Source organism: Moschus berezovskii, chromosome 20 (assembly GCF_049115385.1).
Source record: "Moschus berezovskii isolate FMDL1 chromosome 20, NW_MosBer_1.0, whole genome shotgun sequence".
Classification (NCBI taxonomy): Eukaryota; Metazoa; Chordata; class Mammalia; order Artiodactyla; family Moschidae; genus Moschus; species Moschus berezovskii.
The window spans coordinates 7,469,587-7,493,383 of record NC_142479.1 but is presented as its reverse complement, the minus strand read 5'-3'; positions in this window follow the sequence as shown (position 1 = coordinate 7,493,383).

Here is a 23,797-nt window from a genome sequence, read left to right as displayed (position 1 = left end):
GTTAAATGGGAATAGGTTCTCATCTCGAATTCATTCTGTAAAGTGTGTTCTCCTCTCCATTGGGACTGATGTTAGTGTAATTTCTGAGTCGCATAAAGGGTTTCAAGTACCCTTTTTCATTTCAAGGGGAAATGTGGTATTTCTTTTGAGATTCCGCAGCAGAAAATTTCCTCATCTCGCATTGAGGGGATAATTTTGTGGTGTTTCTCGAGTTGCGGCGGGAAGCTGCGGGTACTTCTCGAGTTGGGATGGGGAACTCAGGAACTCGCTCGGGTTGCTTCAGGGAAGTCAGGTCACCTTTTGTGTTGGATTGAGAACTGCAGGTTTACTCTCGAGCCGTCAAATGGCAATAGGGGCTAATCTCGAATTGAGTCCATAAAGTGTGCTCTCCTCTCCAATGGGGACTGAAGTTAGTGAAATTTCTAAGTCGCATAAAGCCTGTCAAGTACCCTTTTGCCTTTCAAGATGGAATGGGGTATTTCTCTTGAGATTCTGCAGTGCAAAATTTTCTCATTTTGCATTGAGGGGATACTTTTGTGGTGTTTCTCGAGTTGCGGTGGGAAACTGGGGGTACTTCTGGAGTTGCGACACGGACCTCAGGAACTCGCTCAGGTTGCTTCAGGGAGGTCAGGTCCGCTTTGGTGTTGGAAGGGAAACTTCCGGTTTACTCTCGAGACATTAATTGGGAATATGGGCTCATCTCGAATTGAGTCCATAAAGTGGGTTCTCCTGTCCAATGGGGACGGCTGTGTGAGGAAACTTTCTGAGTCGCATAAAGGGTATCAAGTACCCTTTTAACTTTGAAGAGGGAATATGATATTTGTCTTGAAATTCTGCAGCAGAAAATTTCCTCATCTCGCATTGAGGGGATAATTTTGTGGTGTTTCTCGAGTTACGGCGAGAAGCAGGGTGTCCTTCTCTAGTTGCAACAGGGACCTCAGACCTTGTTCGGGTTGCTTCAGTTGAGTCAGGTCCCCTTTTGTGTTCGAAGGGGAACTTCCGGTTAACTTTCGAGCCGTTAAATGGGAATAGGGGCTAACCTTGAATTGAGTCCATAAATTGTATTCTCCGCTCCAAAGGGGACTGATCTTAGTGAAATTTCTCAGTCACATAAACGGTGTCAAGTACCCTTTTGCCTTTCAAGAGGGAATGTGGTATTTCACTTGCGATTCTACAGCGCAAAATTTGCTCATCTCGCATTGAGGGGACAATTTTGTGGTGTTTCTCGAGTTGCGGCAGGAAGCTGGGTGTATTTCTCAAGTTGTGACGGGGACTTAAGGAAATTGCTCGGGTTGCTTCAGGGAAGTCAGTTCTCCTTTGGTGTTGGAAGGGGAACTTCCAGTTTACTCTTAAGCCGTTAAATGTGAATAGGGTCTCTTCTCGAATTGATTCCATAAATTGTGTTTTCCTGTCCAATGGGAAAGGCTGTTTGAGGGAACTTTCTGAGTCACATAAAGGGTGTCAAGTACCCTTTTGCCTTTCAAGAGGGAGTGTGGTATTTCTCTTGAGATTCTGCAGCGAAAATTTCCTCATCTCGCATTGAGGGGGTAATTTGGTGGTGTTTCTCGAGTTGCGGCGGGAAGCTGGGGGAACTTCTCTAGTTGCGAAGGGGACCTCAAAAACTCGATCGGGATGCTTCAGGGAAGTCAGTTCCCCTTTGGTGTTGGATGGGGAACTTCCGGTTTACTCTCTAACCGTTAAATGGGAATAGGTTCTCATCTCGAATTCATTCCATAAAGTGTGTTCTCCTCTCCATTGGGACTGATGTTAGTGAAATTTCTGAGTCGCATAAAGGGTTTCAAGTACCCTTATGCCTTTCAAGAGGTAATGTGGCAATTCTTTTGAGATTCTGCAATGCAAAATTTCCTCATCTCTCATTGATTGTATAATTTCTTGGTGTTTCTCGAGTTGAGGCGGGAAGCTGTGGTACTTCTCAAGTTGCGACGGGGACCTCAGGAACTCGCTCTGGTTGCTTCAGGGAAGTCAGGTCCCCTTTTGTGTTGGAAGGGGAACTTCAGGTTTACTCTCGAGCCCTTAAATGAGAATAGGGGCTCATCTCGAATTGAGTCCATAAAGTGTGTTCTCCTTTTCAATGGGGACGGCTGTGTGATGGAACTTTCTGAGTTGCATAAAGGGTGTCAAGTACCCTTTTACCTTTGAAGAGGGAATGTGATATTTGTCTTGAAATTCTGCAGCGCAAAATTTCCTCATCTCAATTGAGGGAATAATTTTGTGGTCTTTCTTGAGTTGCGGCGAGAAGCTGGGTGTACTTCTTGAGTTGCGATGGGGACCTCAGGCACTCGCTCGGGTTGATTCAGGTAAGTCAGTTCCCATTTTTGTTGGATTGGGAACTTCCGGTTTACTCTCGAGCAGTTAAATGGGAATAGGGGCTCATCTCGAATTGAGTCCATAAAGTGTGTTCTCCTGTCCAATGGGGACGGATGTGTGAGGGAAATTTCTGAGTCGCATAAAGGGTGTCAAGTACCCTTTTGCCTTTCAAGAGGGAATGTGGTATTTGTCTTGAGATTCTGCAGCGCAAAATTTCCTCATCTCGCATTGAGGGGATAATTTTGTGGTTTATCTCGAGTTGCGGCGGGAAGCTAGGGATATTTCTCGATTTGTGACGGGGACCTCAGAAACTGGCTCTGGTTGCTTCAGGGAAGTCAGGTCTCCTTTGGTGTTGGAACTGGAACTTCCGGTTTACTCTCAAGCCTTTAAATGGGAATAGGATCTTATCTCGAATTGAATCCATAAAGTGTGTTTCCCTGTCCAATGGGAACGGCTGTGTGAGGGAACATTCTCAGTCATATAAAGGGTGTCAAGTACAGTTTTGCCTTTCAAGAGTGAGTGGGGTATTTCTCTTGAGATTCTGCAGCGAAAATTTCTTCATTTCACATTGAGGGGATAATTTTGTGGTGTTTCTAGAGTTGCGATGGGAAGCTGGGGGTACTTCTCTAGTTGCGACGGGGACCTCAGAAACTCGCTCAGGTTGCCTCAGGGAAGTCAGGTCCCCTTTGCTGTTGGAAGAGGAACTTGCGGTTTCCTCTCGAGCCATTAAATGGGAACAGGGTCTCATCTCGAATTGTGTCCATAAGTGTGTTCTCCTGTCCAATGGGGACGGATGTGTCAGGGAAGTTTTTAAGTCGCATTAAGGGTGTCAAGTATCCTTTTGCCTTTTTAGAGGGAGTGTGGTATTTCTCTTGAGATTCTGCAGCGCAAAATTTCCTCATCTATCATGGACTGAATAATATTTGGTGTTTCTCGAGTTGTGGCGGGAAGCTGGGGTTACTTCTCAGCTTGCGACACGGACCTAGGGAACTCGCTCGGGTTGCTTCAGCGAAGTCAGGTCACCTTTTGTGTTGGAAGGGGAATTTCCGGTTTACTCTGAGCCATTAAATGGGAATAGGGGCTCATCTCGAATTGAGTCCATAAAATCTCTTCTCCTCTCCAATGGGAATGGCTGTGTGAGGGAACTTTCTGAGTCGCATAAAGGGTGTCAAGTACCCTTTTGCCTTTCAAGAGGAAATGTGGTATTTCTCTTGAGATTCTGCAGGGCAAAATTTCCTCATCTCCATTGAGGGGATAATTTTGTGTTGTTTCTCGAGTTGCGGCAGGAAGCTGGTGGTACTTCTTGAGTTGTGACGGGGACCTCAGGAACTCGCTTGGGTTGCTTCAGGGGAGTCAGGCCCCCTTTGGTGTTAGAAGGGGAACTTACGGTTTACTCTCGAGCCAGGATATGGCAATAGGGACTCATCTGAAATTGAGTCCATAAAGTGTGTTCTCCTCTCCCATGGGGACGGCTGTGTGAGGGAACTTTCTGAGTCGCAAAAAGGGTGTCAAGTACCCTTTTGCCTTTTAAGAGGGAATGTGGTATTTCTCTTGAATTTCTGCAGCGCAAAATTTCCTCATCTCGCATTGAGGGATAATTTTTTGGTGTTTCTCGAGTAGCGGCGGGAAGCTGGGGGTACTTCTCGAGTTGTGATGTGGACCTCAGTATCTCGCTCGGGTTGCTTCAGGGAAGTCAGGTCCCCTTTTTTGTTGGGATGGGAACTTCCGCTATACTCTTGAGCCATTAAATGGCAATAGGGGCTCATCTCGAATTGAGTCCATAAAGTGTGTTCTCCTCTCCAATGGGGATGGCTGTATGAGTGAACTTTTTGAGTCGCATAAAGGGTGTCAATACCCTTTTACCTTTGAGAAGGGAATGTGGTAATTGTCTTGAAATTCTGCAGCGCAAAATTTCCTCATCTCGCATTAAGGGGATAATTTTGTGGTGTTTCTCGAGTTACGGCGGGAAGCAGGGGGTACTTCTCTATTTGCGACGGGACCTCAGACCTCTCTCGGGTTGCTTCACGGAAGTCAGCTCTCCTTTTGTGTTGGAAGGGGAACTTCCGGTCTACTCAAGCCGTTAAATGGGAATAGGGTCTCATCTCGAACTGAATCCATAAAGTGTGTTTTCCTGTCTAATGGGAAAGGCTGTTTGAGGGAACTTTCTGAGTCGCATAAAGGGTGTCAAGTACACTTTTGCCATTCAAGAGGGAGTGTGGTATTTCTCTTGAGATTCTGCAGTGAAAATTTCCTCATCTCTCATTAAGGGGATAATATGGTAGTGTTTCTCGAGTTGCGGCGGGAAGCTGGGGGTACTTCTCTAGTTGAGACGGAGACCTCAGAAACTCGCTCGGGTTGCTTCAGGGATGTCAGGTCCCCTTTGGTGTTGGAAGAGGAACTTCCGGTTTACTCTCGAGCCTTTAAATGGGAACAGGGTCTCATCTCGAATTGTGTTCATAAGTGTGTTCTCCTGTCCAATGGGGACGGATGTGTCAGGGAAGTTTTTGAGTCGCATAAAGTGTGTCAAGTATCCTTTTGCCTTTTTAGAGGGAGTGTGGTATTTCTCTTGAGATTCTGCAGCGCAAAATTTCCTCATCTATCATTGACTGAATAATATTTGGTGTTTCACGAGTTGTGGCGGGAAGCTGGGGTTACTTCTCAACTTGCGACACGGACCTAAGGAACTCTCTCGTGTTGCTTCAGGGAAGTCAGGTCACCTTTTGTGTTGGAAGGGAAATTTCCGGTTTACTCTGAGCCATTAAATGGGAATAGGGGCTCATCTCGAATTGAGTCCATAAAATCTCTTTTCCCCTCCAATGGGAACGGCTGTGTGAGGGAACTTTCTGAGTCGCATAAAGGGTGTCAAGTACCCTTTTGCCTTTCAAGAGGAAATGTGGTATTTCTCTTGAGATTCTGCAGGGCAAAATTTCCTCATGTCCATTGAGGGGATAATTTTGTGTTGTTTCTCGAGTTGCTGCAGGAAGCTGGGGGTACTCCTTGAGTTGTGATGGGGACCTCAGGAACTCGCTCGGGTTGCTTCAGGGGAGTCAGGCCCCCTTTGGTGTTGGAAGGGGAACTTCCGGTTAACTCTCGAGCCGGTATATGGCTATAGGGGCTCATCTCGAAATGAGTCCATATAGTGTGTTCTCCCGTCCAATGGGGACGGCTGTGTGAGGGAACTTTCTGAGTCGCATAAATGGTGTCAAGTACACTTTTACCTTACAAGTGGGAATGTGGTATTTCTCTTGAGATTCTTCTGCCCAAAATTTCCTCATCTCACATTGAGCGGATAATTTTGTGGTGTTTCTCATGCTGGGGCGGGATGCTGGGGGTACTTCTTGAGTTGCGACGGGGACCTCAGGAACTCGCTCAGGTTGCTTCAGGGAATTCAGGTCCCCTTTGATGTGGGTAGGGGAAATTCCGGTTTACTCTCGAGCCATTAAATGGCAATAGGGGCTCATCTCGAATTGAGTCCATAAAGTGTGTTCTCCTCTCCAATGGTGACGGCTGTGTGAGGGAACTTTCTGAGTAGCATAAAGGTTGTCAAGTATCCTTTTGCCTTTTAAGAGGGAATGTGGTATTTCTCTTGAAATTCTGCAGCGCAAAATTTCTTCATCTCGCATTGAGGGATAATTTTGTGGTGTTTCTCGAGTTGCGACGGGGACCTCAGGATCTCGCTCGGGTTGCTTCAGGGAAGTCAGGTCCCCTTGTTTGTTGGATTGGGAACTTCCGGTATACTCTCGAGCCGTTAAATGGCAATAGGGGCTCATCTCGAATTGAGTCCATAAACTGTGTTCTCCTCCAATGTGAACAGCTGTATGAGGGAACTTTCTGAGTCGCATAAAGTGTGTCAAGTACTCTTTTGCCTTTCAAGAGGGCATGTGGTATTTCTCTTGAGATTCTGCATCGCAAAATTTCCCCATCTTGCATTGAGGGGATAATTTTGTAGTGTTTCTCGAGTTGCAGCGTGAAGCTGGTGGTACTTCACCAGTTGCGACGGGAACCTCAGGAACTCGCTCGGGTTGCTTCAGGGGAGTCAGTTCTACTTTGGTGTTGGAAGGGGAACTTTCGGTTTAGTCTCGAGCAGTTAAATGGGAATAGGGTCTCATCTCGAATTGAATCCATAAAGTGTGTTTTCCTGTCCAATGGGAACGGTTGTGTGAGGTAACTTTCTGAGTCGCATAAAGTGTGTCAAGTACCCTTTTGCCTTTTAAGAGGGAATGTGGTATTTCTCTTGAAATTCTGCATTGCAAAGTTTCCTCATCTCGCATTGAGGGGATAATTTTGTGGTGTTTTTCGAGTTGTGTCGGGAAGCTGGGGGTACTTCTCGAGTTGCGACGGGGACCTCAGGAACTCGCTCGGGTTGCTTCAGGGGAGTCAGGTCTCCTAGAGTGTTAGAAGGGGAACTTCTGGTTTACTCTCAAGCCGTTAAATGGGAATAGGGGCTCATCTCGAATTGAGTCCATAAAGTGTGTTCTCCTGTCCAATGGGGACGGCTGTGTGAGGGAACCTTCTGAGGTGCATAAAGGATGTCAAGTACCCTTTTGCCTTTCAAGAGGGAATGTGGTATTTCTCTTGAGCTTCTGCAGGGCAAAATTCCCTCATCTCGCATTGGGGGATAATTTTGTGGTGTTTCTCAAGTTGTGTTGGGAAACTGGGGGTACTACTCAACTTGCGACGGGGACCTCAGGAACTCGACCGGGTTCTTTCAGGGAAGTCATTTCCCCTTTTGTGTTGGAAGGGCTACTTCGGAATTACTCTCAAGCCATTAAAAGGGGATATTGCCTCTTCTCGAGTTGAGTCCATAATTGTGTTTTCCTCTCCAATGGCGACGGCTGTTTTATGGAACTTTCTGAGTCCCATAAAGGGTGTCAAGTACCCTTTTGCCTTTCAAGCGGGAATGTCGGATTTCTCTTGAGATTCTGCTGTGCAAAATTTCCTCATCTCGCATTGAGGGGATAATTTTGTGGTGTTTCTCGAGAAGCGTTTGGAAGATGGGGGTATTTCTCGAGTTGCGACGGGGACCTCAGGAACTCGCTCGGGTTGCTTCAGGGAAGTCAGGTCCCCTTTTTTGTTGGAAGGGGAATATCGGGATTACTCTCGAGCTGTTAAATGTGATTGGCCTCTTCTCGAGTTGAATCCATAAAGTGTGATTTCCTCTCCAATGGGGACGGCTGTGTGAGGGTCCTTTCTGATTCACTTAAAGGGTGTCAAGTATCCTTTTGCCTTTCAAGCGAGAATGTGGAATTTCTCTTTAGATATTGCAGCACAAAATTTCCTTATCTCTCATTGAGGGGATAATTTGTTGTCTTTCTCGAGTTGCGCCGGGAAGCTGTGGGTACTTTTCGAGTTGCGATGGAGACCTCAGAAACACACTCAGTTTGCTCTATGGAAGTCAGTTCCCCTTTTGTTTTGGACGGGGAACTTCGGGATTACTCTCGAGCACTGAAATGGGATTAGGGCCTCTTCTCGAGTTGAGTGCAAAAAGTGTGTTTTCCTCTCCAAAGGGGACGGCTGTTTGAGGGAAATTTCTGAGTCTCATATATTGTCTCAAGAATCCTTTTTTTTTTTTTAAGTGGGAATGTCGGATTTCTCTTGCGATTCTGCAACGCAAATTTTCCTAATCTCGCAAGGAGTGAATAATTTTGTAATGTTGCTCGAGTTGTGGCGGGAAGCTGGGGGTCCTTCTCGAATTGTGACGGGGACCTGTGTAACTCGCTATTGTTGCTTCAGAGAAGTCAGGTCCCCTTTTGTGTTGGAAGGGGAATTTCGGCATTAGTCTCGAGCCTTAAATGGGAATAGGGCCTCTACCCGATTTGAGTCCATAAAATGTGTTCTCCTCTCCAATGGGGAGGAATGTTAGGGAACACTCTGAGTCGCATAAAGGGACTGAAAAACACCCATTTTCCGACAAGGTCTCTAAAAGGGTTTACGAGCAACGCATTTGGAAACCAGAGGGGATGACATGCATGTCCATGAAAATTGACACCTCTCAACAGATACACTGCAAATGATTCCTAGACATATGTACCATGTAAAACGGATCATAAATCCAGAAGTAAATGGAGCATACATTAGACATGAACTCTGAGTCTTTACACACAATACAGAAAGGCACTACACAAAGAGTAACCAGAGAACACAGTGAACTTTGTCAAATCCAAGATTTGGACTCTGGGAAAGACCGTCTGAAAAACACATAAGACACCTCCCATGCTGGGAGACAACTCTTTGCATACACAGAATTTAGGCAAGATTTGGCTCCTAATATGCAAACGACATGAACACAAACTAGCCTGAAGGAGAGGTCTAAAGTGACACCAGGCGAAGGAAGGGACACAGACAGTATACCGAATGATGCCCAGCACTGAGGTGCTGAGAAACACGGTCTAGCTGCACTCCCCAAGCCCCGTGGGACCCTGGACTAGGCCTCTTCCACCTGGAGGCTCAGAGAGATGGACAGTGAAGAAGTGGAAGAGAAATCCTCGGCATTTCTAACACTCACAGCAAACGCTAGAAGGAGAAGGCAAGTATCAACCCCACCGACAGTAAATTCCCTGAAAGGCAATAGCTAAGAATCCATCTAACCCAGGAGGGGTGCCCCTCTTCTCAGAGAACGGCAAGAGATGGATGAAAGAAGGTGAAGCCCACCAATCCAATGGAAAATAAGCTGTGCTCATGGATCAGAAGAATTACTCATGATAAGATGATGTTACTTCCCCCTCCCCCGGACCCACACCGTGGGGCAATCCAGAGGTTCCACGCTTTTCCTCTCAAAATAAAAACGGCTGCTCTCAGGGCATAAAAACCAAAGAATTCCTAAATGTCTATGGAAACACTACGGTGTCAAAAGAGTCAATGCAATCGGCGGCAAAAACCTGAAATGTATATAGCAGGCTGCTGATAGCCAATTAGATTATCACACTAGGATCATCAGGACAGCATGGTACTGGGAAGAAATCAAACATGCAGAACCAGATCCATGGAATGGAATTGAGGGTCCAGAACTAAACCCAAGCTTCTACGGTCAATTCCTCGACGCCAAAGGAGGGGAGGCGATAAGAATGGGAACAAGAGTCTGTGCAACGAAAGACAGTGGGAATTGCAGATGGTTCCACCTGAACAATCACGTTGGCTTTTGGTCTCAGCACAAGTCAGATTCAGTGAAACACATGAAAGCAAAGCCTGAAGTGAAGAAACTCCTGGAAATAAGCACAGGACATAGGCTTTTAATGTCAGGGACTTCTCAACATATGTGGGTGGAAAAGCAAAGTAGGGTCTCTTCAAGTCAAGGAAACAGGAAACGAAAGGACACCCACAAGTTTCTGTCCACTTGAACAGCTTTGCAACAGAAAACCTAAGCATTCACAAATCGAAATGGTAACAAACTGAACACAAAAGGATATTTGCAAACAGATTATCGGAGAAGGGGTTCCTACGTAGAAGAGACTGAGAACTCACACAACTAAGTCTCCCAGAAAAGAACCCAGACCTATCCCTTCCCCTAACACCAAATCCAACCCGATACCATTATCTCACTCGACACGAAACCATAAAGCCTCACCCTAGGTCAACACTATACATGTTTACATGCATTCACAGACATGCGAGCATCCACAGGAGAGACACAGAAAGGAAGATACAGAATGAATTTTGAGAGATCAAGAAAGAGACGGAACTTGGCAGAGAGACTGAACAATAGAGAGAGGAAATGAGTCAATTTCACAGAACTTGCATGAATCTCTCTTGAGGATGGAAACAATGACAGTGCCTATTCCCCCTGCAAGGGGGAAAATGACCCACGTTGATGAGTCTCAAAGACAAGGATTCGGGAAACCACTGTTGGGGGAGCCTCCCCCAGGCCTCGAGGCTGAGTGGGACACTTGAATAGGACGAGGAAGGTTGATATCAGAGGTCGCGATGTGTGAATATGATTTTCCGGTCCTCCCAATGCAGGGGTCAAGAAATAGGCAGAAAGGGGACTGACTATTCCCAGGTCCCAGAGCCCATCCAGGCCTTATTCTGCCCATTCTGTGCTAGGTCAGCCCTGTGTTGAATCCGTCCTTTGGGAAGTCTCAGTGTCTAAGTTCCATGTGATAGCAGCCGAAAGTCTGAACAGGCACTGGAGCTGTTTGTAGGATGACAGACCTAGGGAGGAGATGGAAGAGTGACCCCCACTCTGTAGATAGAGAGACTGGGGAAACCAAGGGGGGCACATGTCTTGCCCAGGACCACATCACTTATGAGAAGAGGGAACCTGGGCTGAAAGCAGCTGTGTCCTCAGAGCTCAGGCCCTGGCTGCAACCAGGTCTCCCAAAGGCTGTGGGGTGGGCTGAATGTGTGTCACTGTGACTGCACATGGCATAAGGGCATGGGAGAACAGCCAGAAACCCAGAGGTTTCCTTGGGGAACTTTGTGGAAGGGACCTAGGCCACGAACCAGGAAATGATGTCATTTCCTGGCAACAGAACCCAACAGAACCCACAACCCGTGTATCTAGGCCTCCCCAGCGGAGAGGAGCCCCCAGCCAGACCGCTTGCTGTCAAGATGTTCTGCTGTTTGCCCCTGCCCAGAGGCCGGGTCCTCAGGCGAGCTCACAGGCAGAGAGTGCGGGAAGGCCGTCGACACTGGCCCAGGGCCCCTCCGAGAGTCCTCTGGTCCTTTGCCCGAAGGAACAGAAAGGTAACAGGGGAGCCCCAGGCCGGGTCCGCCCACCTCTCCCATCCCACCTGTGGAAGCCTGAGGCCTTTCGCTGTGTGTGGATGGGGGTTTCTCAGGCTGTGTCTGCCTCAAGCAAGCCCAGCCACAGGTGGGTCAGGAGCCCGTGGACCGCTTGTGTCCACACTCCAGGGGAGAGCACGCTTGGTGGCATGGTGAGCGTCCAGGCAGAGCCGTGTGCCCAGGCTGACCTCAAGCCCTTGGCGGGGGGTCTCCATCCTCCCTGGTGGGTATCTGAGCAGGCATTCATCTCTGTTGTTTCTGGGAGCAGAAGGGCAGATGGGCAGAAACATTAGACATCCTGGCCAGGCTCAGCTCAGAAATATCGAAGCCCACAGCCACTACCTCCACCGGCACTTGCACCTGCTCGGGCTTTGGCGGCAGGACTAACGTCAGGGCCTGATTGACCACCTGCACAGAGGGAGCCTGTCCTGGCTCCTGCCAAGGACTCAGATGCCCACCATGACAGTCCAACCCCTGCAGGGAGAAAAGGCCCCTGCTCTGGACAGAGGCCCAGAGCCCGTTTGGCAAAGACCTTATCCAGGGGTGCAGTTGGCTCTGCAGCCACCATCCCTGTGTGTTACCCATGGACGCCCTCCACTCCCTCCCCACCCAGGGGAGATTGACTTCCCTTCCCCTGAGCTCATTTTCATTAGGCTTCTAGTAATCTTTCTTCTCATCTTTTATGTTTTTTATGGCTTTGTGTAAATTTTGCTCACAAGTGTGTGTCAATAAATTTTCCTTTCTTGATGCCATTGGGAATATGGAGGCCTTCAATGCTGTGTAAGGATCACCACTGTCTACATTCGGACACCCTCATTCTCCGCCCTCCCCAACTTCACAGCAAAGCCTGGATTCATAGCAAGCACTGCCCGTTCCTCTCTCCCCTGCCTGACAACATTGAATCTATTTCTTTCTGCATTTCTTCCCATTCTTTCGGGGTCCCCAATCAATGCCCATCACTGAAAAGATAGGAAACTTTATTTTGGTCTGACTGAAAGTGAAAGTTATAGTCTCTCAGTTTAGTTCGAATCTTGGCATTCCCATGAATTCTACAGTCCATGGAATTCTCTAGGCCAGAATCCTGGAGTTGGTAGCTTTTCCCTTCTCCAGGCAATTGTTCTGACTCCCCATATGTTGGAAGACCAAATTTGATTATTCTGGTTTCTATTTCATTTGAAGTAGCCTTTGGGTATCTGAAAGGACCGTGTCCTTTCAAGAAGTCATCTGCCAAACGAAGCCCTCTCGGCAAATGTGCTCAGAATCTCCAGGTAGGCAGTACTTTTTCAGTGGGAAACTGCAGGCATAAGGGAAAGTCTGACTTCTTCCGCCGGTACAAACAAGGGCTGACCTAGCACAGAATGGGGCAGAATCAGGCCTGAATGGGCTCTGGGACCTGGGAAAAGGCAGTCCCCTTCCTGCCTATTTCTTGACCCCCTCATTGGGAGGACCGGAAGGTTACATTCAGCCATCGCTCCCTCTGATATCAACTTTCATCCTCCTGCTCAAGTGTCCCACTCATCTTCGAGGGGTGGGGGAGGCTGCCCCAAAAGTGGCTCCCCACATCCTTGTCTTTGAGCCTCATCAACTTGGGTCATTTTCCCCTTTGCAGGGGGAATAGGCATTGTCATTGTTTCAAAACTCAAGAGAGATTCATGCACATTTTGTGGAATCGACTCATTTCCTCTCTCCATTGTTCAGTCTCTCTCCCTCCTTCTGTCTTTCTTGAACTTTCCAAATTCAGTCTGTCTCTTCTTTTCTGTGTCTCTGCTGTGGATGCTCGCGTGCCTGTGAATGAATGTAAGCATGTATTTTGTTGACCTAGAGTGAGGCTTCAAGGTTTCCTTTCCAGTGAGGTAAAGGTTTGGGGATGGAGTTGAGGTTAGGGGAAGGGATAGGTCTGGGGTTTGTTCTGTGAGACTTAGTCGTGTGAGTTCTTGTCTTTTTTACTTAGGAAACCCTTCTTCTATATTCTGCTTGCAAATATTCCTTTGTGTTCAGTTTGTTACCATTTTTATTTGTGAATGCTAAGCTTTTCTGTTTCAAAGCTGTTCAAGTGGATGGAAGCTAGTTGATGTTGTGTGGTTTCCTGTTTCCTTGACTTGAAGAGATGCAATTTTGCTTACGCCACCACACACATGTTGTGAAGTCCCTGACATTAAGGAACTTATGGCCCGTGCTTATTTCCAGGAGTTTCATCACTTCAGGCTTTGCGTTGATGTGTTTCACTGAATCTGAGGTGTTATGAGACCAAAAGCCAATGTGATTATTCAGATGCAACCATCTCCAATACCCACAGCTTTTCGTTGCAGAGGCTCTTGTTCTCATTCATATCGCCTCCCCTCCTTTGGCGTCAATGAAGTGACTATAGAAGTTTGGGGTTATTTCTGGACCCTCAATTCCATTCCATGGATCTGGTTCTGCATGTTTGTACCATGCTGTCCTGATGATCCTAGTGTGATAGTCTAATTGGCTATCAGGCAGCCTGCTATGTACATTTCAGGGCTTTGTGGCAGATTGCATTGACTATTTTGACTCCTTTCTGTTTCCATAGACATTTTGGAATTCTTTGGTTCTAATGCCCTGAGAACAGCCTTTGGTATTTTGAGAGAAATATCATGCAACCTCTGGATTTCCCCACGGTGGGGGTTGGGGGGAGGGGGAAGTGACATCATCTTACCAGGAGGAATTCTTCTGATCCGGGAGCACAGCTTATTTTCCATTGGACTGGTGGGTTTCACCTTCTTTCATCCATCTCTTGCAGTTCTCTGAGAAGAGGGGCTTCCCTCCTGGGTTAGATGGACTCCAAGCTATTGCCTTTCAGGAAATGTCACTGTCGGTGGGGTTGATCCTTGCCTTCTCCTTCTAAGCGTTTGCTGTGAATGTTAGAAATGCCAAGGATTTCTCTTCCCCTTCCTCACTGTCCATCTCTCTGAGCCTCCAGGTAAAACAGGCCTAGTCCAGGGTACCCAGGGGCTTGGGGAGTGCAGCTAGATCATGTTTCTCAGGTGCTCAGTGCTGGGCATCATTCGGTGTACACTCCAGGTCCCTTCTTTCGCCTGGTGTCCCTTCAGACCTCTCCCTCAGGCTCCTTTGTGTTCATGTCACTTGTGTATTAGAAGCTAAATCTGCCTAAGCTCTGTGTATGCAAACAGTTGTCTCCCAGCTTGGGATGTGTCGTTTGCGTTTTACAGACCATTTTTCCCAGAGTCCAATTATTGGTGAGACAAGTTCACTGTGTTCCCTGGTTACTCTGTGTAGTGTCTTTCTGTATTGTGTGTGAAGACACAGAGCTCATGTCTAATGTCTGCTTCATTTCCTTCTGGTTTTGTGAACCATTTTCCATGGAAAGTATGTCTAGGAATCATTTGAATTGCATTTGTTGAGAGGTGTCAAGTTTCCATGGACATGCATGTCATCCCCTCTGGGTTCCAAATGCATTGCTCCCAAACTTTTTAGGAGAACTTCTCGGAAAAATGGGGGTTTTTTCAGCTTGCGTTTTCACAGTTGAATGGATTCAGCAGCTCTAGCAGAAGGGGTGCTGACTCCAATGAAGGGAGTCGGGTGTGGCCTCCCTTTCAGCACAATTACCCAGGTCGGATTGTCAGGGGGCAGATCTTCCATCTGTGAGCCACTGGCATCCTTGTGTGCCCTTGGCTGTGTGAGCAGCTGAAGGGAGTTTCGTCTCAGCAGGCGCCCAGCAGGCCTGTGGCTTCGGACCGCCAGAGGTAAGCATCTCAGAAGACAGGAGCCACTGTGCCAGAAGTGGAGTGGGATCCACCCTGAGGGTGGGCACTGATCGTCAATAGATGCTCCTATGGGACTTTGATGGGTCCGGCACACTCTTCTCCCAGATAGCGAAAGAGATGTCTAGGGCTCTGTTAGGCCCTCCACTCCCTCTTGTGGTCCCGAAGGCTGGTTGTCACCATGATGAGCACCTAGCTCTAGATGATGACCACTGCCACCTGCCCTGTGTTTCCTTTTGACCGCATGTCCACGCAAAGCGTCAGGCTGTCTCTGAGCTACACTAGCCATGTCCATTGCCTCTCATTGGCCCTGCATATGTTTCTTCTGTTTCCTTCCCGATCATACATTTTCTCGAGCATGTGGGGACCACAAGGATGGTGGGTCTTTTTCTGGCCTTGTGTTCTGAGGAAGAGATTTCCATTTGTTGGTGTGGATTTATCTTTCCATTTCTCCTGCCTGGTTTATTGTTGTGAGTTTGTTTGAGCTGGGAGAAGAACTCAGCATTTCCTTGTGTCTGAGGTGTCCCACTTACAACAGCACTGCCTACCTGGAGATACTGAGCAGTTATCGAGAGGGCTTCGATGGACAGATGACATCTTGAAAGGACCTACACTGTCCTTTCATATACCCAAAGGCTCCTTCAAATGACATAGAAACCAGAATTCTCCAGTTTGGTTTTCCAATATGTGGGGACTCAGAACAATCCCCTGGAGAAGGGAAAAGCTACCCACTCCAGGATTCTGGCCTAGAGAATTCCATGCACTGTAGAATTCATGGGCATGTCAAGACTCTAACAATACTGAGAGACTATAACGTTCACCTTCAGTCACAGGAAAATCCAGTTTCCTTTCATTTCAGTGATTGCATTGATTGGGGACCCCGAAAGGATGGGAAGAAATGCAGAAAGAAGTAGACTCAATGTTGTCAGGCGAGGGAGAGAGGAACGGGCAATGCTTGCCATGAATCCAGGCTTTGCTGGGAAGTGGGTGGGGGGATAGAGTGAGGGTGTCCGAATGTAGACAGTGGTGATGCTTACACAGCATTGTGAAGGCCTATATATTCCCAAATGTCATCAAGGAAGGAAAATTTATTGACACATTCTTGTGAGCAAAATATACAGAAAGCCATAAAAGACATAAAAAATGAGAAGAAAGATGCCTATGAGCCTGATGAAAATCAGCTCAGGGGAAAGGAAGTCAGTCTACCCTGAGTGGGGAGGGAGTGGACGGCATCCACAGGGAACACACAGGGATGGAGCCTGCAGAGCCAAACGCGTCCCTGGACGAGGTGTTTGCTGAACGGGCTTTGGGTCTCTGTACAGGGGCCTTTTCTCCCTGCAGGGGTGGGACCGTCATGGTGGGTGTCTGAGTCCTTGGCAGGAGCCAGGGCAGGCTGCCCTTGTGCAGGTGGTCACTCAGACCCTGACTCAGGTTCTGCCATCAACGCCCGAGCAGGTGTAAGTGCACATTGAGGTGGAGGATCTGGAAACGGGGTGGGACATCGGGTCCTGGGGCTGTGGGTCGTGCAGGCACAGAGATCCGATGTGCTGAGATTGCCTGCCAATACCCGATTGTCCACATGTCTTTGGGAGGGTACGTCTTAGGTCTCCAACCCCCCTCAGTGGATCCCTGGGTCCTGCACCTGGAGCTCCCACCTCCGTAGGGACAGGTGTTGGAGGTGGAGGCTCGCTGAGTTTGACGGCCGGAGCTAGAGCTGGGGGAGAAGAAAAGTTTGCTACAGGCCAGCCTTGCCATGTGCCTAAGTGGGCACGAAAGTTTCCTAGAGATTCGCTAAGAAGGCCCAGCATCGGAGTCTTCTCTGCAGTCTCCAAGATGGGTGGTGTGAGGCTAGCCTTTGGTCCAGGCCCAGCCCCAGCTCTGTGGGACTCCTACCTGTGTGGCTCAGCACTGAATCCCTACATTCATGTTCAGCAGTCCCAGCCACCTCACGTCTGTGCTATGCCATTCTGGGTTTCAGGTCCTCCTGCTACCTCAGGTGCAGGGCTTCTCAGAGCTCTGGGTCAAGGCCGGCTCTGCGGAGCTCTGTGGCAGCCTGAGACTGGGCCCCGGGGTGCATGCTAGGTGGTGTCTGGGTAGCAGGCCTTGTCCGCTCCGTCTTCATCTTCAGTTGGGCTGAGCCCTCCTTGGCCACGCTCACTTGGAGCCTGCACTGGGCCTCCCGGGCAGGGGGCTAGTGCTCTGAGTCCTCCTTCTGGGTGGTGGATGGGGTGTGCCCCTCAGGGGCCAACTCGGGTGGGACGCTCTGCAATGATAGTGACCATCAGCCAGCCCTGCTTCGATATTTCAGGGCTGAGGCTGGCCAGGATGGCTGCTGCCTCTGCCTGTCTGCCCTTCTGCTCACAGAAAGAGCAAAGACAAAGATCTGCTCAGCTACTCACCCGGGAGGACAGAGACACCCCTGAGGTTGTGAGGTCAGCCTGGACACTCCCCATGCCACCCAGCCTTCTCTCCCCTGGAGTGTGGACACAAGCGACCCATGGTCTCCTGACCCACATGCGGTCGGGCTTGCTTGAGGCAGACACAGCCCAAAAAACCCCATCCACACACAGCGAAAGACCTCAGGCTTCCCCGGGTGGGACAGGAGAGGTGGCCGGACCTGGCCTGGGGCTCCCCTGTTACCTTTCTCTTCCTTCGGGCAAAGGGCCAGAGGACTCTCGGGGGGAAGGGGTGCTGAGCCAGTGTCATCCGCGTGCACACAAAGTCTGCCTGTGAGCTCGCCTGAGGTCCCAGCAGCATCTGGGCAAGGGCAAGCAGCAGAACATTTGACAGCAAACGATCTGGCTGGGGGCTCCTTTCCGCTGGGGAGGACTGGATACCCGGTTTGTGGGTTCTGTTGGGTTCTGTTGCCAGGAAGTGACATCATTTCCTGGTTCGTGGCCGAGGTCCCTTCCACAAAGCTCCCCAAGGGAACCTCTGGGTTTCTGGCTGTTCCCCCACGTCCTTAGACCACATGCAGGCACAGTGAAACCACACAGCCCACCCCACAGCATTGGGGAGACCTGGGTGCAGCCAGGGCCTGAGCTCTGAGGACATAGATGTTTTCAGCCCAGGATCCTTCTTCTCAGAAATGATGTGGCCCTGGGCAAGGCATGTGCTCCGCAGGGTAACCCAGTCTCTTGATCTTCAGAGTGGGGAACACTCTCCCATCTGCTGCCTAGGTTTGTCAGGCTACGAACAACTCCAGTTCCTGTTCATACTTTGGGCCTCTATCACATGGAGCTTGGACAATGAGACTTCCCAAAGGACAGATTTCACACAGGGCTGACCTAGCATAGAATGGGGCAGAATCAGGCCTGGATGGGCTCTGGGACCTGGGAAAAGGCAGTCCGCTTCATGCCTATTTCTTGACCCCCGCATTGGGAGGACCGGAAGGTCATATTCAGACATCGCCCCCTCTGATATCAACCTTCCTTGTCCTACTCAAGTGTCCCATTCAGCCTCGAGGAGTGGGGGAGTCTGCCCAAACAGTGGCTCCCCACATCCTTGTCTTTGAATCTCATCATCTTGTGTCATTTTACCACTTGCAGGGGGAATACGCACTGTCAATGTTTCCAACCTCAAGAGAGATTCATGCAAATTCTGTGTAATCGACTCATTTCCTCTCTCCCTGGTTCAGTCTCGCTTCCGCGTTCCGTTTCTTTCTTGACCTTTCCAAATTCAGTCTGTCTTCCTCTCTATGTCTCTCCTGTGGATGCTTGAATGCATGTGAATGTATGTAAGCATGTAAACTGTTGACCTAGGGTGAGGCTTTAGTGTTTCGTGTAGAGTGAGTTAAAGGTTTGGGGTTGGAATTGGTGTTAGGGGAAGGGCTAGATCTGGGGTTTGTTCTGGGAGACTTAGTGGTGTGAGTTCTCAGTCTCTTTTACGTAGGAACCCCTTCTCCGATATTCTGCTTGCTAATATTCTTTTTTGTTCAGTTTGTTACCATTTTGATTAGCAAATTCTTAGCTTTTCTGTTGCAAAGCTGTTCAAGTGGATGGAAGCTGGTGTGTGTCCTTTGGTTTACTGTTTCCTTGACTTGAAGAGACCCAATTTTCTTCCACCCACACACACATGTTGAGAAGTCCCTGACATTAAGCACCTATGGCCCGTGCTTATTTCCAAGAGTTTCATCACTTCAGGCTTTGCATTGATGTGTTTCACTGAATCTGACGTGTTATGAGACCAAAAGCCAATAAGATTGTTCAGATGGAACCATCTCCAATTCCCACGGCCTTTCCTTGCAGAGGTTCTTTTTCTCATTCGTATCACCTCGCCTCCTTTGGCGTTGAGGAATTGACCGTAGAAGCTTGGGTTTACGTCTGAAACCTAAAATCCATTCCATGGATCTGGTTATGCGTGTTTGATTTCTTCCCAGTACTATGCTGTCCTGATGATCTTAGTCTGAGAGTCTAATTGGCTATCAGTCAGCCTGCTATGTCCATTTCAGAGCTTTACGGCAGATTGCATTGACTCTTTTGACTCCTTTGTGTTTCCATAGACATTTTGGATTCTTTGGTTATAATGCCCTGAGAAAAGCCGTTGGTATTTTGAGAGAAATAGAGTGGATCCTCTGGATTGCCCCACGGTGGGGGTCCGGGGGAGGGGGAATTGATATCATCTTACCAGGAGGAATTCTTCTGATCCTTGAGCACAGCTATTTTCCATTGGATTTGTGGGATTCACCTTCTTTTATCCATCTCTTGCAGTTCTCAAAGAAGAGTGGCTCCCCTCTTGGTTTAGATGAACTCCTAGCTATTGCCTTTCAGGGAATGTAACTGTCGGTGGGGTGGATAAGTGCCGTCTTCTAAGCGTTTGCTGTGAGTGTTAGAAATGCCAAGTATTTCTCTACCCCTTCCTCACTGTTCATCTCTCTGAGCCTCCAGGTAGAACACGCCTAGTCCAGGGTCCCATGGGCTTCGGGGAGTGCACCTAGACCCTGTGGATCAGACCCTCAGTTCTGGGCATCATTTGGTGTACTCTCCGCGTCCCTTTCTTCGCCTGGTGTCCCTTCAGACCTCTCCTTCAGGCTCCTTTGAGTTCATGTCATTTGTGTATTAACAGCCAAATCCTGCCTAAGCTCAGTGTATGCATACAGGGTCCTGCCACCTCTCCCATCCCACCTGGGGAAGCCTGAGGCCTTTCCCTGTGTGTGGAAGGGGTTTTCTCGGCGTGTGTCTGACTCAAGCAAGCCCAGCTGCATGTGGGTTTGGAGCCCTTTGACTGCTTGTGTCCACACCCCAGCGGAGAGCAGGCTGCCTGTCATGGGGAGCGTCCAGTCAGAGCTGGTGGACCAGGCTGACCTCACGCCCTCGGGTTTGTCTCCATCCTCCTGGGTGGGTATCTCAGCATACCTTTGTCACTGCTCCTTCTGGGAGCAGAAGGGCAGATGGGCAGAAACAACAGTCATACTGGCCAGTCTCAGCTTACAAATATCAAAGCAGAGCTGGCTGATGGTCTCTATCACTGCAGAGCATCCCACCCGAGGTGGCCCCTGAGGGGCACACCCCATCCACCTCCCAGAGGGAGGGCTCAGAGTACCAGACCCCTGCCCGGGAGGCCCAGTCCAGGCTCCAGGTGAGCGTGGCCACGGAGGGCTCAGCCCAACTGGCAATGAAGACGGAGTAGGCCAGGTCTGCTGCACAGACACCACCAGCACGCAACCCGGGGCCCAGTCTCAGGCTGCGATGGAACTCAGCAAAGCCTGCCCTGACCCAGAGCTCTAAGAATCCCTGCCTTGGAGGTAGCAGTAGGACCTGGAACCCAGGAGGGCAGAGCAAATAGATGAGGCGTTTGTGCCTGCTGCATGTGAGTGTGGGGAGGTAGTGCTGAGCCACACAGGGAGGTGTCCCCCAGAGCTGGGGCTGGTCCGGGACCAATGGCTGGCCTCACACCACTCATTTTGGAGACTGCAGAGAAGACTCCGATGCTAGGCCTTCTTGAAGAATCTCTAGGAAGCTTTCATACCCACTTAGGCACATGGCAAGGCTGTCCTGTTGCAAACTCTTCTTCACCAGCTCTAGCTCTGACCGTCTAACTCAGCCAGCCTCCACGTCCAAAACAAGTCGTTACAGAGGTTGGAGCTCCAGGTGAAGCACCCAGGGATCCACTGAGGGGAGATTGAGACCTGAGACGTCCCCTCCCAAAGAAATGGGGCGAGCCGGGTACTGGCTAGCACCATCAGCACATCCGAACTCTGTGCCTGCACGAACCAGAGCCCCAGGCTCCGATGTCCCACCCCGTTTTCCAGAACCTCCACCTTCACGTGAACTTACACCTGCTCGGGCTTTGGCGGCAGTACCCGAGTCAGAGCCTGAGTGACCACCTGCAGAGGGGCAGCCTGCCATGTTTCCTGCCAAGGACTCAGACGCCCAACATGCCTGTCCCACCCCTGCAGGGAGAACAGGCCCATGCTCTGGACAGAGACCCAGAGCCCTTTCATCAAAAACCTTGTCCAGGGACGCGGTTGACTCTGCAGCCTCCATCCCTGGGTGTTGTCCGTGGCAGCCGTCCACTTGCTCCCCACCCAGGGGAGATTGACTTCCATTCCCCTGAGCTGATTTTCATCAGGCTCCTAGGCATCTTTCTTTTCATCTTTTATGTCTTTTATGGCTTTCTGTATATTTTGCTCGCAACTGTGTGTCAATAAATTTTCCTTCCTTGATGCCATTTGGGAATATGGAGGCCTTCACAATGCTGTGTAAACATCACCACTGTCTACATTTGGACACCCTCATTCTATCCCCCCCACTTCCCAGCAAAGCCTGGATTCATGGCAAGCACTTCCCGTTCTTCTCTCCCCGCCTGACAACATTGAGCCTACTTCTCTCTGCATTTCTTCCCATCCTTTCGAGGTCCCCAATCAATGCCAATCCCTGAAATAAAAGGAAACTGGATTTTGCTCTGACTGAAGGCGAAAGTTATAGTCTCTCGTCATTGTTAGAGTCTTCGCATCCCCATGAATTCTACAATCCATGCAATTCTCTAGGTCAGAATCCTGGAGTCGGTAGCTTTTCCCTTCTCAGTGGATTGTTCTGACTCCCCACATATTGGAAGACCAAACTGGAGAATTCTGGTCCCTATGTCATTTGACGTAGCCTTTGGGTATCTGAAAGGACCATGTAGGTCTTTTCAAGATGTTATCTGCCAAATGAAGCCCTCTCAGCAAATGTGCTCAGAATATGCAGGTAGGCAATGCTGTTGTAAGTGGGACACCTCAGGCACAAGGGAAATGCTGAGTTCTTCTGCTGGCACAAACAAACTCACAACAATAAACCAGGCAGGAGAAATGGAATGATAAACCCAAACCAACAAAGGGAGAAGTATTCCACAGAACACAAGGCCTGATCCACCATCCTCGTAGCCCCCACATGCTCGAGAAAATCAGTGATCGGGAAAGAAACAGAAGAAACATGTGCAAGTCCAATGTGAGGCAATGCACATGGCTAGTGTAGCTCAGAGATGGCCTGATGCTTCGCATGGACACGCGGGCAAAGGGAAACACAGTGCAGGTGGCGGTTCTCATAATCTCAGATCTAGGTGCTCAGGTTGGTGTCAACCAGCATTTGGGACCACAAGAGGGAATGGAGGGCCAGCAGAGCCCATAGACATCCGTCTCGCTCTCTGCCAGAAGAATGTGATGGACCCATCAAAGTCCCACTGGAAAATCTCTTGGCGATCAGTGCCCACCCTCAAGGTGGATCCCATTCCACTTCTTGAACCGTTGATCCTGTCTTCTGAGATGCTCACCTCTGGTGGTCCGAAGCCGCAGGCTTGCTTGGTGCCTGCGCAAACGAAACTCCCTTAAGCCGCTCACACGTCCAAGGGCACACAAGGATGCCTGTGGCTTCTGGCCCAATGATGGAAGATCAGAGCCCTCTCAACCAGACTTGGGAATCGGTGCTGAAAGGGAGGCCGCACCTGACTCCCCCTTTCACTGGACAAAGTGTCCTTGTTTCTAGAGCTGATGAATCCATTCAACTGTGGAAATGCATCCTGAAAAACATCCATCTTTCCGAGAAGGTCTCCAAAACTGTTTAGGAGTGAAACATTGGAAACCAGAGGTGGTGACATGCATGTCCATGGAAAATTAACACCTCTCAACCAATGCACTTCAAATGATTCCTAGACATACGTTCCATGCAAAATGGTTCACAAATCCAGAAGGAAATGGAGCAGACATTAGACATGAGCTCTGAGTTTTCACACACAATACCAAAAGGCACTACACAAAGAGTAACCAGGGAACACAGTGAACTTTGTCAAATCCAAGATTTGGGCTCTGGGAAAGACCGTCTGAAAAACACAAACAACATATCCCAAGCGGGAAGACAACTGTTTGCATACATGGAATGTAGGCAGAATTTGGCTCCGAATACACAAACGACATGAACACAAGCTTGAAGGAGAGGTCTGCAGGGAAACCAGGCGAAGGAAGGGACATGGAGTGTATACCGAATGATGCCCAACAATGAAGGCCTGAGAAACATGGTCTAGCTGCACTCCCCAATAGCCGTGGGACCCTGGACTAGGCCTGTTCAACCTGGAGGCTCAGAGAGATGGACAGTGAGGAAGGGGAAGAGAAATCGTTGGCATTTCTAATACTTACAGCAAAGGCTTAGAAGGAGATGGCAAGTATCAACCACATCGACAGTGACATTTCCTGAAAGGCAATAGCTAGGGGTCCATCTAACCCAGGAGGGAAGCCCCTCTTCTAAGAGAACTGCAAGAGATGGATGAAAGAAGGTGAAGTCCACCAATCCAATGGAAAATAAACTGTGCTCCAGTATCAGAAGAATTTCTCCTGGTAAGAAAATGTCACTTCCCCCTTCCCCCAACCCCCAACTTGGGGCAGTCCAGAGGTCGCACGCTATTCCTCTCAAAATACTAACGGCTACACAAATACAAAATATTATTAGAGAATACTATAAGCAATTATATGGCAATAAAATGAATAACCTGGAAGAAATTGACAAATTCCAAGAAAAGTACAACTTTACAAAACT